Below are 15,454 nucleotides of genomic sequence, written 5' to 3' on the forward strand. Positions count from 1 at the left end.
TTATGATGTCTGTTGATTGCAAAATGTTATACACAAAAAATGAGCATGTATTTACAAAACCCAACATCTCTATATATACACACACCATGAGCCGCGAGGGCATCTGCAACCAGCCGTTACACTTGAGTGCACACCCACCCGCTCTGACTGGGTTCGATATCCCGGCTGCTTCGTTTCTTGGGAAGTAAAACCCAAGTACACAATATTGCACTCTTGATTTGCGATTGTACGCTTATAATTTTGTTTATATGTTTTTTTCATAACCAGCAATGTATATTATATGTCATGAATAAGTGATAATTGTGTTTTAATTATGTTTGATTTTTTGGTTGCATGTGACCTTTAAGTTAAATGGGTGGCTGGGTGGCAGGATTGCACCGATCACTTCTTGGTTTCTAAGTTACTTGCTGGCATGTCACGTGACCATTCGCGACGTGACACACGTAAACCAATTACTGTTGATTTGTTAATGTTAATAATCCGTAATCTTCCAGCGGTCTGCAGCAACGTATATGAGCAATATCTTTTCAAAGCTGTTTTCTGTGCCGCATTCTTTGGATTTTTCTTGGATTTGGATTTACTTTGAGACGCTCCAAGGCTGATAAGCCAAACAAAGGCGTGCTTGTTGCCATTTCCTCCATCCTCTCCAACCCCTTTATGTCCTGTGACAGCTGTCCATTCTTACCTTAACATTCGCCCAAGTGGTCCACAGCAAGCCTTTTATCCACTTTGACCACTCCCCTCTCCCAAGATATCAGTTCCAGGCCGTGCTTAAAAAAGCATTAGCGCACAGCGATGTACACACCTCAGCGTTTTCTTCCCATTCTTTTAGGATTGGGGCTGCAACTACGGCGGCAGCAAACGGCGTTAGCCCACACATAATTAAAAAATATGGTAGATGGGGGTCCGATGCATATGAATCCTACATTCGTTTGCCAGGAATCATTTAGCACAATCTAACATATATATTTCCTTTCACTTGTCTCACTCTTTTCAGTGTGGCTGATTGGGTCATCCTATATGGCAAGAGCTCAACGTTCGTCTGGGACGCTTCGACGTTGTACGTGGTTCGTTCGAGGGGGGATGAGATGGAGGGAACTGGTCCCAATCATCGAGAGGGAATGCGTCGTTCGACCCCATCCCGCGGTGCTCGTAATCCACCTCGGATCTAATGATATGGTACAGACCAAGACCAGCCTGCTCTACCTCGACATCTTTGAGTCGCTGCTGCGGGTGCATCTACTGCTGCCCAACACGAGGATCTTGTGGTCTAACATGCTACCCTGTCGTCACTGGAGCGGTGCCGCCTCGTTTTCGGCCATTGAGGGGGCCAGCAAGACCCCAAACAGGCGGGTTGGGAACCGCGTGAGGGCTGCTGTGAGGCGTGCAAATAAGGCATGACATTGAAAAGTGCTGACAGCTCCATGTTTTCATGGGACGGCGTCCACCTTCGCATGGGCTGCAAGTATTTATCGAAAACATTAACTGTGCTGTGCTGGCTGCTGTGAAATCCCCTTAAACACAGGTACCTTGTTAAGGCAAGCTATGGTGGGAAACAACCGGGTGAGTTAATGGTCATTTGTGTGGCTCGGCACGTGCGTGCTTTGGCGGGATTCTTGGAGGCTTAAACATATTATAACAATGTTCTAAATTTAGGGGTCCTACTTTTCAGTTGGATCTTATTTTCCCTCCACTTATCAGTGGTGGGGACTATTTTGGCATATAAATAAATTCCTGCTTCTCAGCGGACGTATATCTTTACCTATCATTTTGCTGCTGCTGCAACTTCGTTTGTCAATGCTATATCCTGCTGCTGCAACTTCGTTTGCCAATGCTATATCCTGCTGCTGGTGTCTACTCCGTAGTCGCCCGATTTAACTCCTCTTCCATAGTTATTAAGTTAGGGCCCCTCCAAGAACCGCCACGCTCATGACCATTAACCTACAACATTTTTATTATTTAGGTTGTATGCGCGACGTCAACGCACATTGGGTTGACGCCGCCGGTCCAACAGAGAATGTGTTTTGATAACTTCGACAACAGAGACCATATAATAATAATATCTATTACATGGTCTCTGCTGACAAGACATCAATACATAAATCAATGCATAAATATGAGAGCAAAATATAAACAAACCTTATAGAGAGAGATAGTGAAATCCTCAGCCAAATAAATTGCCAAACTATTCGCTGAGCAATATGGGACCTCTGACTTGTTAAAGTTGTATCTAACAACTGCCTTACGAAGTAAAGTTGGACTGCAGGCAGGTGGTCTTACATAATAAGGATATAGGAAAAGGGCAGACAATGCAATGCGCTTGTCATTAGATTGAAAGTGGCTTTTGACAGACAGACAGACAGACAGACAGACAGATATTATTTCTGTAATTCTAGTCCAAGGGCCCATAATGCAAAAATGCGGGCACATTGGTACATCACATTGTATATGCCTAAGTATTAGTACTGTAAATATAATGAATAAACACCAGACTTGCTTCTTACTTACTTTGTATGACAGAGGAGGCGTCCAAGACAAATTAATGTGTATATGTTGTTGCAAGAGATTAGCCTAATAAAGTTATAAAAACTGCAGTTAACAAGTGTACATGAAGGAAGGCATTCTTGTCTAATATCTTCATATCTCTCACATATTAACAGAACATGCACTTCATCCCCGACCAAATGTAAACCATTACTATGACAATAAGAACAAATCCTATCAGCATAACTGATGCTTTATGCCTACCCAACTCACCCGCTAAACGGAAATTATTACACCTAAATTGAGAATAACATTCTTGTAATAATATGGAATATCTGCACTTAAGTATCTTTCTACACTCAGCAATGACTTAAATTTACCATATACTTTACATTTTGATGAGTTAGATACTATGGAATGCCAGTCTTGACATAATCTATTATACACCCTTTGTTTGAAAGTGATCTTGAATAAATTTACATTACCTACATCTTTGTTAACCATACAATACCAAAACCAAACTGATACAAAATGTATTTGTTGCAGACAGGTTGAAATAGTCCCAAATGACGTCATCATCGAACACCTGGCTGACCTCATTTCAAAGGTGTCAATGACCTTGTACTGAGCTGACCTTGGGATAGAATAGTGTTATTAATGTTAACGGAACTTTCCCAGTAAAAGAAAAGATTTCAATAAGGGATATGCTATTTATCAATTTACACTGGAACCCAAACGCATAGAAGGGAACTGTTTGAATACCTTAAAACAAGGCAACCTTCATTTGGAGTTCCATTTTAAGTCAGCGTTTCCGGAAGGTATCAACTGTCTCATTTACAGCGAGGATCAGTTGATTTTAAGTGAACGAAGCACGTAACATTAGCAACACCATGAATACACGACAACTACAATGCCTCTTGAACAAAGACAGTGTTACTAAAGGGATGAACATCGAAGTGCTTGCACCGATCAGTTACCACGAACTATATCCACACTATATCCCAAAGGATATATTTTGAATAACCAAGCTTCTCATCAACCTAGACAACACTGGATAGCTATTTGGATGCAAGATTCAAAACACACAGAATTTTTTGACAGTTTGGGAAGAAAGCCTGAGTATTAACAAAGGACATTCCACACATATCTACAAAGGAATGGTGCTTCTTTCCAACACAATACACGGATACTTCAAAGTAAAAACAGTAAAACGCGTGGACTGTTTGCTTTGTTTTATGTGATGATGAAAGCCAGAGGACATTCACTGAATCATATTCTGAATCGTTTTCCTTTCAACCCAAGGTTAAACGATATGCTAGTGTATAGATATGTGTTTTCATTATGTGTCACTTATACCCATCAAACTGAAAAATGTACACACTGTGGATATCTATATAAAGGAGAGAAACGGTGATTTAGCTTCATTAAGCCGTGGACCCGTGATAGTGACACTTCATCTGAAACTTCTGTGTGAGAATCAGTGTTCACTCTGAAGAAGAAAATGAACAAGAGACCCTATTTGGACGATCCTAAGAAATGGACCAAATATTACTATTTGCAGGCTAAAGGATATCCCAATCCGTATACTAACGTGGATGATTATGTGATCTATTACGAGAAACAAAGGGTAAAGATGGACCTACCCCATTCTAAAGAGACCTTTGCGCTCACGTCTCCAATCCAACAAGTCGTTCAACAGGCCAAAGCACGTATTCAGATGCAGGTAAACGGGGGAACTGAAGCCAAAATAATGACTTCCTCCCAGAGTCGCACAAAGAAACGGAAGACGAGTTTTTAGATAAAAGCAGCTAGTAGACAGGTTCGCTGCCATTTAAACTCGGACCACCATGCAGTCAGCAACGTGTCCCGTGTGCTATCAGACGTTTTCCAGAAGGGAAGCCATGCTTAGACATCTCAGGAATCAACACAGACGAGCAACGCAACCACCACCACCACCACAAGTACCATCACCTATGATGCAACCAGTGCAACCACATGTGGGTGCTTTGGAAGAATTTAGACTGATACACCCCTTCACCATGATTGTCTCAGGGCCCACCTCCTGTGGGAAAACATACTTAGTGAAACAGATTCTAGAACGGTTGAACATTAAACCTTATCCTGAACGTATTATTTGGCTCTACAAACGATGGCAGCCCTTGTATAACACCATTCAAACCCATGTTTATCCCTATGTGGAATTTCATCAAGGCATTCCTTCTGATCTCGAAAAGGATGCGTTTCTGGACCCCCATGTGGTGAATGTGGTTACCCTCGACGACTTAATGTCGACAGCGAGCAAAGATCCACGCATTACAGATCTGTTTACGGAAGGAAGTCATCATCGTAATCTCTCAGTGATATCCTTGAACCAGAATTTGTATTTCAGTAAGGATCCCACACAACGAAGAAACTGCCATTATCTGCTTCTGTTCAACAACCCTATCGATCAACAACCCATCATGACTTTGGCGAGGCAAATGTATCCAGGTAACACAGACCATGTCATGGAGCCGTTTCAAAGGGCTATCCAAAAACCATATGGCTACTTGTTGGTTGATCTAAAACACCAAACACCTCCCCATTTCCGACTTTGTCCCAATGCATTCAGCTTAAAAGGATACCTCCAAGCTAGGACCATTCAGTCCGAGTTAGACTTTCGGCGTGAGCAGACGTGTGAAGAAAACCTCCCAACCATGCCATCTTGTAATGACTGTTTCAAGACGTGCATGATTTGCAAAAACACAGAAGAAACTGGTGTCCCGTAAAGTCTTCAGTGGGTCCACCGGGAATTCCTCCTGTGTTGCACCCATCTGAAGCATACCAATTGCTCTTTCCCTCTGTTCTTTGGTAAATCGAGGCATGTTGGCTGCTTTCTAAATCGAGGCATGTTGGCTGCTTTCAATCGTGTCACATGATGAGAGAGAACAAATCTAGTCAGGTTTTATACTCTCATGTCATACGGGTAACTCTGCGCACAATTTCCATTTTTTCTGTGCGAATTCATTTAACTCGCCAATCATCAAAATCTCGTGCACTTGTTCACTGGGAATAGACAGGTTGTGTTCGAGGGATGTGTTTTCAGCCGTTTTTCAGCAGATTGGCAATTTTTGACAATTTATGATAATTTTTATTTTGGTGGCGTTTCTTTTGGACGCTAGTTTATTTTTGAAACCCATGTAATCCTACCAACAGAATCTAGTCTAAGTATATAATTATAACATTGTTTAGTATAACGATCATTAGACATTCTTCACAGTTTACACCAAAATGTAACACATTTAAGATGATAATGTACATTCATACTATATCTTCCACATTCAGCTAATGCTGCATTACTTGATGTATGTTTACCTACCCCCAAATTTACAAAAAATATTATGAAATTTATCAATAACACTTCTTTCCTGAAATCCCCACACCTCTGCCCCGTACAGCAATATTGGTTTTATTTTACAGTCAAAAAGTCTAAATAACACATGAACAGGAATATTTGCAAAATGATGTTGTAATTGTTTTATAACTAATAAGGCTTTACTGGCTTTTGCCACAAGCGTCTTACTACAAACACTCCAAGACAGCCTAGTAGAAAACATGATAACAATTTTAATAATTATATGTGGCTGTTTTCAGTTACGAAGGTAACCCCCATTTCGAAATAGTAATATCTGAGTCTTATCCATATCAACTTGCAACCCCCAAGACTTACACAATTTAGACAAGATGTCGATTTTCCTTTGCAGCCCAACCACACTATCATCGAAAATACATAAATCATCAGCATACAATAATAGTAACAACTCTAAATATTCTTCACCGATAAATATACCTCTGACATCAGAATCTTCTATCACAGATTGAAATTCTGAAATAAACATTGAAAATAAAAATGGACTGAGGACACAGCCTTGTCATACTCCACTTAAGCAATCAAAATACTCTGTTATAGAAGTACCAGATATTCAAACAGAAGCTTATATTTTAGAATACATATTTGTAAAACCAGCAACAACTTTCCATGAACCCCTTTTCATAACTGAAAACAATAACAAATCTTTATTAACCGAATCGAAAGCCTTTTCGAAATCCACATACAAACAGAAAAATCTACCCCCACTTTTCGACAGATATTTTTGCACAAGACATTGTAAAGTAAACACATTGTCCATTGTACAATACAAATAAATCCCGCCTGCGACTCAGGAATACTGTTAAAGAAACCAGCAAACTGCTGCAGACGTTTACTGAAAATGATCGAACAAATTATTTGTTTCATCACTGATAAAGAAATATCAATTCCTGCCTTAACCCTACTTCACGGAATGCACTGAATACATTTATACACCCAATTCTTAAGACCAGGGCTCTGCACCTCTTCATACAGAACAACCCCATAAAATACTATTACCAGTCACATGATGTTTACACCAGTATGACATAAAAGAAGATTTGTGCTTCATTACAGATCAAACAAACGTTGATAACGTTAATTTTGTCATTGTATAGCTACTTGTACAACCACATGACCCTTAATTCACCCTACATGAAAATATTTAGTTTAGTGACCACCAGTCCTCAACTGCGTTTGAGGGTCTATTTTCTGTCTTTATTTCGGTCACACACTTGTGCCTAAATTACGGAAGCTGGTTTACATCTAACAAGACTGGCTTTTGACCTAATAAATAGTATCTTTAGCATCTAAATTCACCTAATATTCATATTGTAATATTAATTCTACGTTGATATAAAAATGATATAAATAATTTCAACGTATCTATGTATCAAATTTATTATATGACGTTTGCTGTGTGAACCCAACACTCGAGTCAGCAAATCCAACTCATACCACTCTTATTCATAAAATAATTGAATAATAATCCAGAATTAAAAACATGGACCCAACTTCTGAATGGCCCACTGAAATTGAGTCAGGGGGATTTAGTCACGGGCCCACATTTTCCTACAGCTAGAATGAACTTTGATCACACAACTATGGAATCCTGGAAGGGACATTGTCGCGTTGTCGCATTGTCACCCTCTCAAAAACAAGCAAAATGAGGCAAAATTAACCAAAGCGCGACAATGCGACAAAGCGACAATGCCCCTTCCAGGATTCCATACACAACTGTTTGATAACGTCCTCAACCAAAATAGAGGATATTACCATCACAAACCACTAAGGTCCATCTAAAGGTCACACATTTGTGTGATGACATCATAAAACTAAATGGCCGTCGTTTTTGTTACAACATGAATCTATTGTTACTTTCTGAATATATAGCTTATACAGGCACTTGATGAGACAGAAACTAGATAGATGAAAACATGTTTCTAACTTGATTTACAAACAGTAATAAAATCAGCTTGACTCCTGAGAGTTTGTATGATTCGGTCCTGCCCCACAACGAATTCGAAGCACATGTGATACATGTGGTCTCACCTTAGGCAGGTGAGTTTGTTCAAAATTTGTCTCTGTTCACAAAGCAGCAATAAAATGGGTACCCGGTGGGATAAGTCATGTTACTATTAACCTTCACAGGCAGCTTCCAAGGGTTATCCGGGGTAGGAATAATCAATCAGCGCCTGTTCAAAGAGCACCGTGTGTAAGCGCTATGAGCATTCACCTAGTAATCAATCAGCGTCTGTTCAAAGAGCACCGTGTGTTAGCGCTATGAGCATTCACCTAGTAATCAATCAGCGTCTGTTCAAGAGCACCGTGTGTTAGCGCTATGAGCATTCACCTAGTAATCAATCAGCGTCTGTTCAAGAGCACCGTGTGTTAGCGCTATGAGCATTCACCTAGTAATCAATCAGCGCCCTGTTCAAGAGCACCGTGTGTTAGCGCTATGAGCATTCACCTAGTAATCAATCAGCGCCTGTTCAAGAGCACCGTGTGTTAGCGCTATGAGCATTCACCTAGTTATCAATCAGCGCCTGTTCAAGAGCACCGTGTGTTAGCGCCATGAGCATTCACCTAGTTATCAATCAGCGCCTGTTCAAGAGCACCGTGTTAAGTGCTATGAGCATTCACCTAGTGAATGGAGTTTAGCTCATTATAAATGCACCTATTGTTATATACTCTTCAAAAACAGGTAGGGAACTTTTTATTGTTAATTTACGACTGAAAAATGGGAGATATATCGAAGTCAATCAATCCCAATATTATAATAATGAATGTTTGAGAGTGCATCACCACTTTGCACTTCCTTATGACCATAGTTGTTTGTACAATAATCGCTCTTGAAAGCTGATTGGTGTATGACGAAAATTTGCATGTGTACGATTTTCATTTTCCAACCAAAACAAACCAGCAAGAAACAAATACTTACAACTGTGTGATGCAAGATGATTGCCTAAATGAATGGTCTGGGTTAGTGATTTATCGACCTTGAAATCCGTCAAAATCAAGAATGACACCCCATACACGTGTGTGGCTACTATGTGTGCACGTGCACTCCATGCGTTGTGTTTAGTGGTGGTGATAAAGAGAAATAGTGGTGCGCTCATAAGATGTCTTTCTTTGAAAAGTTTGTTAACGCTTTCAAACTTCCTATCCAAATTGAAAGTTCAGGTTCAGGGTATATACTCAGGTTCAGGGTATACTCTCTTAAAAGAGACAATTATTTGGATACATCGTATGGAATTTAATTGCAAATGGATTTCAAATACATTTCATATGGGAAATGTCTGAGTTTTACTGTTTGATAATAACTCGAGAAAAGTCACACATATAGACGTTTGGTGGCGCTGAAGTGTGACCACCATTGGCGTTCAGAAATGCGCGACATCGTCTCGGCCTGGAAACGAATTAATCTCTGGATCTGATGTTGTTGCATCGTAGTTCACTCTGCCTGTAGTGCATGTGCCAGTTGCTGAAGTGTCTGGGGCTGTGGGTACGCTGTCGCACCCGTCTTTCCATTTAAATCTAAACTATATGAAAAATGATAAAATTCCTAAATATTTTCTATTTGGTTAAAGGAAGATAAGTATTTTACACAACTAAGTAAGACATTCATGTAGTTCTTTAAATGCTGATCTTTTTCACGTCAAAGTTATCTGAAGGTACAGCTTGCCTTCGTGGTGCTCTGCGGAAAATGCCAATCATTTCTGTTTAAAATGTCAGCTGCCGCAAATTATAAATGGAAATATCTTTAGTCTAGTACATAAATCCATTGTACATGGTAGGCATTTCAATTAATGTGTAATATGTCTTGCCTCTGTTCATTGTCCATTACATGTATTTTTTCCCATATAATTGTCAGGAGCGGGCTATAATCAGTTGCATAACTTGTGCCCCATCCCTTTTAGTGCTGAATAAAATATGTTCAAACAAACACACTTTGTTATGTATGACATGCTTTAAAATAGCTAATACGATAATATATAGTAACCAGTATGCTTCACAAGAAAATGGCAAGTAACCCAAGGGAGATAACGAATTGAAAGATAATAAGGTAAGTACAGCTCGTTCAGCTTGACCTGATCAAGTAAATACTAATGCACTGCGTGACCGTGTCACAACTGGTTGAGTCCATTATTGTGAAGGGGTGCATTGATTGCCAACATGTCCGAACAGTCGAGACAAGGTCGCCGTTTGACACCTCAGTGTCGAGAAATCGTCAGCAATGTCCTAACTTTCTTTAAAAAAGAAGCTTTATTGTTTCCGATTCGAGCTTTTAGGCAGCGAGCAGCAACATTAATAAAATTCTTTGCTCTCCTATTTAATGAAGTTAACTCGACCTGCCGTTTGTGCCATTTGACCTCCCGGGTCTTGCATATGTAGAGTAGCCTAGGTCAAGTGATTCAGAGATGTTATGCCTGTTGTTTATGAATATGGTTATACCATGGTACAGCTCAAGGTGTATGCTTTTAGGTATGGCTGAATGTATATATGGTTATACACTGGTATAGCTCAATGTATATATACATTGGTATAGTTCAATATAATACCGACTGTGTAATGAATTTACAGAGACTGTCCAACACCATGCCAATGGATGCTCTTCCTGGCACAAACAGCACATCTTTAAAAGACATGATGGCATGGTTCGCTGCTTCTACTATTATCTTCACCATGCCTGTGGCTTTGACTCCGAGGTGCATCCATGTTACGACCCTGATCATGTCCAGGGCGTCATGGAAAATGATGCTTTTAAACTTCTTTGGAATAGGCCCATATACAGCCTCAGAAGAATTCCAGCCAACACACCTGATCTTGTCCTTATAGATAAAGCCAATAAATAAATTTATATCACTGAATTTTCTGTCCCTTTTGACACCAATGTGATTGGCAAGATTCAGGAAAAGCATGCTAAATATGCGGACCTCGCCTTTGAAATGTCTCGTTTGCATCCCAAGTACACTGTCGTCAGATTCCCCATTGTTCTCGGCGTCCTTGGTTTCGTACCTCAGTTACCTCCTGATCTCTTGGCACAGTGCAGGAGAGTGCCCGGGTTCTCAACCGGGAGCACACTCCTTCTGACACTCTGGGTAATGCAGAAGGCTGAAGTGATGGGGAGTCTACATATTCTCCGGAAAGTTCTTAGTGGATTTGATCCTGTATAGCCCAAGATGTAGGGTCCATATTGTACAGCTCTGGTATAGCTCAGTGTTTATGGTGATACCATACACACTCCTACAGGCGAGTATTAATGCATGTATGTTGTTAATATACTCAGCAGCAAAAACAAACGTCAGTACGAATTCACGCACTGTAATCAAATTACTACAGAAATAGACATAATAAGCGGATCAATATCTTGACACATCAATGAATAACTCAGCACAATTTCAAGACATTACGTGAACGTTTGCAGTCCATTCAGACTCTTGACTTCAGTATCTAGTGTGGCCACCACGATCGGCAATAACTGCAGCAGAGCGTCTATGCATGGAGTGCACCAATCGCACCACCATTGGCACCTGGAACCACCCTCTGAGAAAGGCCTTGCGCAATATATCGGCTGTGTTTGGCCTTGGTATGACATTATTCAGTCTGGGCTGGCCACTGCATAATGTTGACACCGTTCTGCTGTAGGAAGTCCCGTGTAGCTCTGGCAGTATGGGCCCGTGGGTTATCATGCTGGGAAATATTGTTCCGGTAACATGCGAGATGTGGTATGACGTGGGTCTGAGAGCTTGGTCGATGTAGCGCACCGCTGTGATGCCGCTTCCTCTCCCTAGACCAAGTTTCTGGAAAAACACAGGACCCAGTCTATGGTTCAGGCCTATTCCACCCCATACCATAATGCTTGCACCTCCCTATGAGTCTCTTTCCATAACACATTGGCCACGTCGTCGCCATATTCTTGTTCTGCCATCTGCCGTTGATACGCAGTACCGCCTCTCATCTGTGAACAGAACAGTCTCCATTTGCCTGTATCGCCAGTTTTGGCAAACTGTAGACGTTCACGCCGATGACGAGGGGTGAGGATAGGTCTTCGGCAATGGAGGTTCCCGCTGTTAAGATGTCGGCGTACTGTATCAGTACTGATTGGTCTTCCGTGTGTTCCCACTGTCTGGCGTGTTGTTTCTGATGCCTGCATGAAGGGATTCTGAACATGCTGTCGCACAACATGGCGGTCTTGTCGTCTTGTGGTGACTCTTGGTCTGCCAGTACGGGGGCGATCATTTGTGTTGTTGGTGGCCCGGAAACGTTGCTGCATCCTGTAGATGGTCCGAACGTTGACCTGGAAGTGATTGGCAACGGCCTGTGCAGTGTGGCCAGCTTCCAGTCTTCCTAGCTCCTGGTTCCCCTGAGCTGTCGTGAGTCGCGGCATTCTAGCTGATGTTGTAATGTGAAGGTTTCAACCAGGTTTGGGGGTGCATTTTATAGATCTGGTCCTTGTGAACAACACGTGCAGCTTGAGTTGCATGAAAAACATGGAGAACACCGTACCATCTCCGAGATCAGGTTGCGTTTTTGAGACCATTTCCTTGGTTCAATTCTGAGTTTGGGAAGGAATGTCTTTACTCAGGTAAAGTTGGAGATGTTGTCAAAACATACAATCAAAACATTAAATGAGTTTACAGTTATCCGTTTCTGCGAAGGAAAATTCCAAACTGACGTTTCTTTTGCCGCTTAGTATATATGACCAATTATTTCATTATTTTATTTGAATGCCCTTTATTTGCAAAAGAGGAAACCAAGTCATTCATGAATGCTATTACATTAATCCTACAAGGTAGAAAATAAAATTACTTTTTGATAGCCGAAGGTTATGGACAAGAAGAACCTAAGTTATGCAAAATAATCATGATAACTTTCAAATATGGAAATAATATTTTATGAATGTTTGAACAAATTTTCAAATACCTTTAACCACTATGGCTCCGTCTACCAGGAAGCACGACTCATCTAATCCGTATAAACTGTGCATTCTCTCTCTCAGTTCATTCTCAATAAGATCTAGGTTATTGTCATTCATGTCACCTTAGTTTGATTTCAGCCGTCAGTAAGTCCAGTGTCCATGACAAGAAATGGTCCCCGTCAAGAAATTATGTCCTCTGTATTTCAGCTTCACGCAGATGTCTTTAATCCCGAAGTACATCTGTCCATTATTGCTGGCACAACAAGCATATAGACTACAACTTCTCTGTCGGAGATAAACATATGTCAATTAGCGAAAAGGGAATCGGAAGACTTGCACTCTTCTGACTGAAAACGAATCCTTAACCTTCTCCTTATAAGCACTAATCTTTACACGGTTTCAGAGAGTTAATAGTGTGTTTTCAACATCTAACAGGTACGACGTTTTAGTGAACTACGGTATGTCCGGTGTTTGAACATATAGGCATTGATTTAAAACCTTAAAATCGCCAGGTATTTGGCCCCATGACATGCAGCTATGGCTGGCTGTTTGACGTTGCCGAAAACATTCGATGACGCCTTGTTCTGACTTCGTCTCCATGTAGTTACCGTTGTCGTTGCCAACGGTCCCCTGTTTTTAACAGAATCGCCATTGCTCTTACTACCTATCGCTCTGCATTTCGTTGACTACAGCATCGTTCCGAGTTCTGCTACTGACAAGATGTTTACAAGGCTGCATATTCAAGGTATTTAAGCAGACATTCATTGTATTTTAAAGTGTTAAGAGCGTACATTAGTACTGAAATCGGCCATAGTTTGACAGTAACGGTGTGGATGCTACTGGCCGCCATTTGCAATTTTGGGGAAATTTAGAAATGTTGATCTTTCTAATGTCTTTCTACAAGTAAATTGAGAGCTGTCGATATTTATGTACTATGGCGGATGTTGTTACATGACAATAGACGTTTTTAGTATATTTAAGACGTGGATTTGGTATATTGTTTCTTTAAACATTTCTTTTCAACTATGCGGAGTATAGTAGCATTACTAATAGATGGATTGTATATCAAAACAATGATTAAATGCCCAGATGAATTCCTCTAACGCATTTTCGTGGCCTATACTTGTCCCAAAAGACTCTCTATTTTCTTGCCATCGTTTCATCGGCCTCCAAAACATTTTGGTTCCACTGTACATGTATTTGGTGTGTCTATAAATGGGTTGTTTGTGTTATTTTCAGCACGGGAAGACATGATACGGTATCACGTCACTCCTGCTGCTAGTCTATGGCCGTCGCTGGATGAGGAATCCGACTGTGTATGTATTTTCTCGACATGACCTTCAGACTAGTCCGAAAGCTTGCTTCTTTTGTCCTTGTCGAAGTCGTCTCCTGTATACCAGTGACGTGATATATTACTTATTCTGTTATGGTGTGCTGAAAGTCTGTCCCCGGGTACCCTCTCCCATTTACACATTAACATTTCTTTCTAACAATCTATCAGCATGCTTGTCGTTGGATAGTATATCTCACAGCGTGTGTGACCAGGGGCTATGCACTCCAGACATTCTCTAACAATGTTTCGTTAAAAACCTCCTATCAACCTCACCCATTAACCCTCCTTTCTCCCACCCTCCCCACTCACCGATGTAGCGTCCCCTGGCTTCGTCCCCGAGCCCCTCTCCCGACCCCCTGAGTGTTTTCACCCCGTTCTGGGCCCGCCCTGACCAAGGCGAGACGCTCCCTGCCCCAGTCACCATCACCTATGTCGACTATTACCCTGTCCCAAGTGACGACGACAGTGACTACTGGGTCTATGAGGATGAGGACAAATGAGGAGTGACGTGATACCGTATCATGTCTTCCCGTGCTGAAAATAACACAAACAACCAATTTATAGACACACCAAATACATGTACAGTGGAAACAAAATGTTTTGAGGCCGATGAAACAAGAGACTGGTCCATCCGTTCCCTCCAAATACACAGTAAATTAAAGCTGATTAACCTGCTCGCGCGATTAGATAGTTAATTGTGTGCATGATTCCATTAAGAAATGAACGCAATCTCAACAAAATATTTCCACCTATGTCCCCGTTCATCTGAAAGCCAAAGCAAGGTCCGTGCGTCTAGTTATAAGACATAGTGTAACCTGCATTGCTCGTAATGATCGACCTGTTGTGACAGTCAGCACGGGTTGTCCGTGCATGGATTTGCTCAGTGAACCTGATCTACCTCACTCACTCACACGCTGATATTGTGTATTGTAGCCCATATTTGACCTCGAAGTAAAGGACACCAATCCTGTCCAAGTATCATACAAGGCACTTATTATTATGTCTATTACCTGGATTGAAAATGAGCATTAGGCGAGGAGGAAATCCTCTGCCAGTCTCAGAACGTGTATAAACATCCACAGAACAAGGGGGCGGTAAACAGCTACACTGAGCAATGGGAGACTACTCTCGATTATTCCCGTGTGCATGTAACGTATAGCAAGTGAAGCCATCGTAAAATATCCAGTCATCCGACATCAGGTTTGTAGCCATGGCTACACACGAGTACAGACTTCGTGATTTCCATCACAAAAAACGTGTAATACACTCATCTGGGTGACAGCAACACAGCGGGATAGAGCAAATGACCCTTCATTATCTTCATTTG

The sequence above is a fragment of the Haliotis rubra genome, unplaced genomic scaffold (assembly GCF_003918875.1).
Source record: "Haliotis rubra isolate DU_JTF1 unplaced genomic scaffold, ASM391887v1 Scf158, whole genome shotgun sequence".
Lineage (NCBI taxonomy): Eukaryota > Metazoa > Mollusca > Gastropoda > Lepetellida > Haliotidae > Haliotis > Haliotis rubra.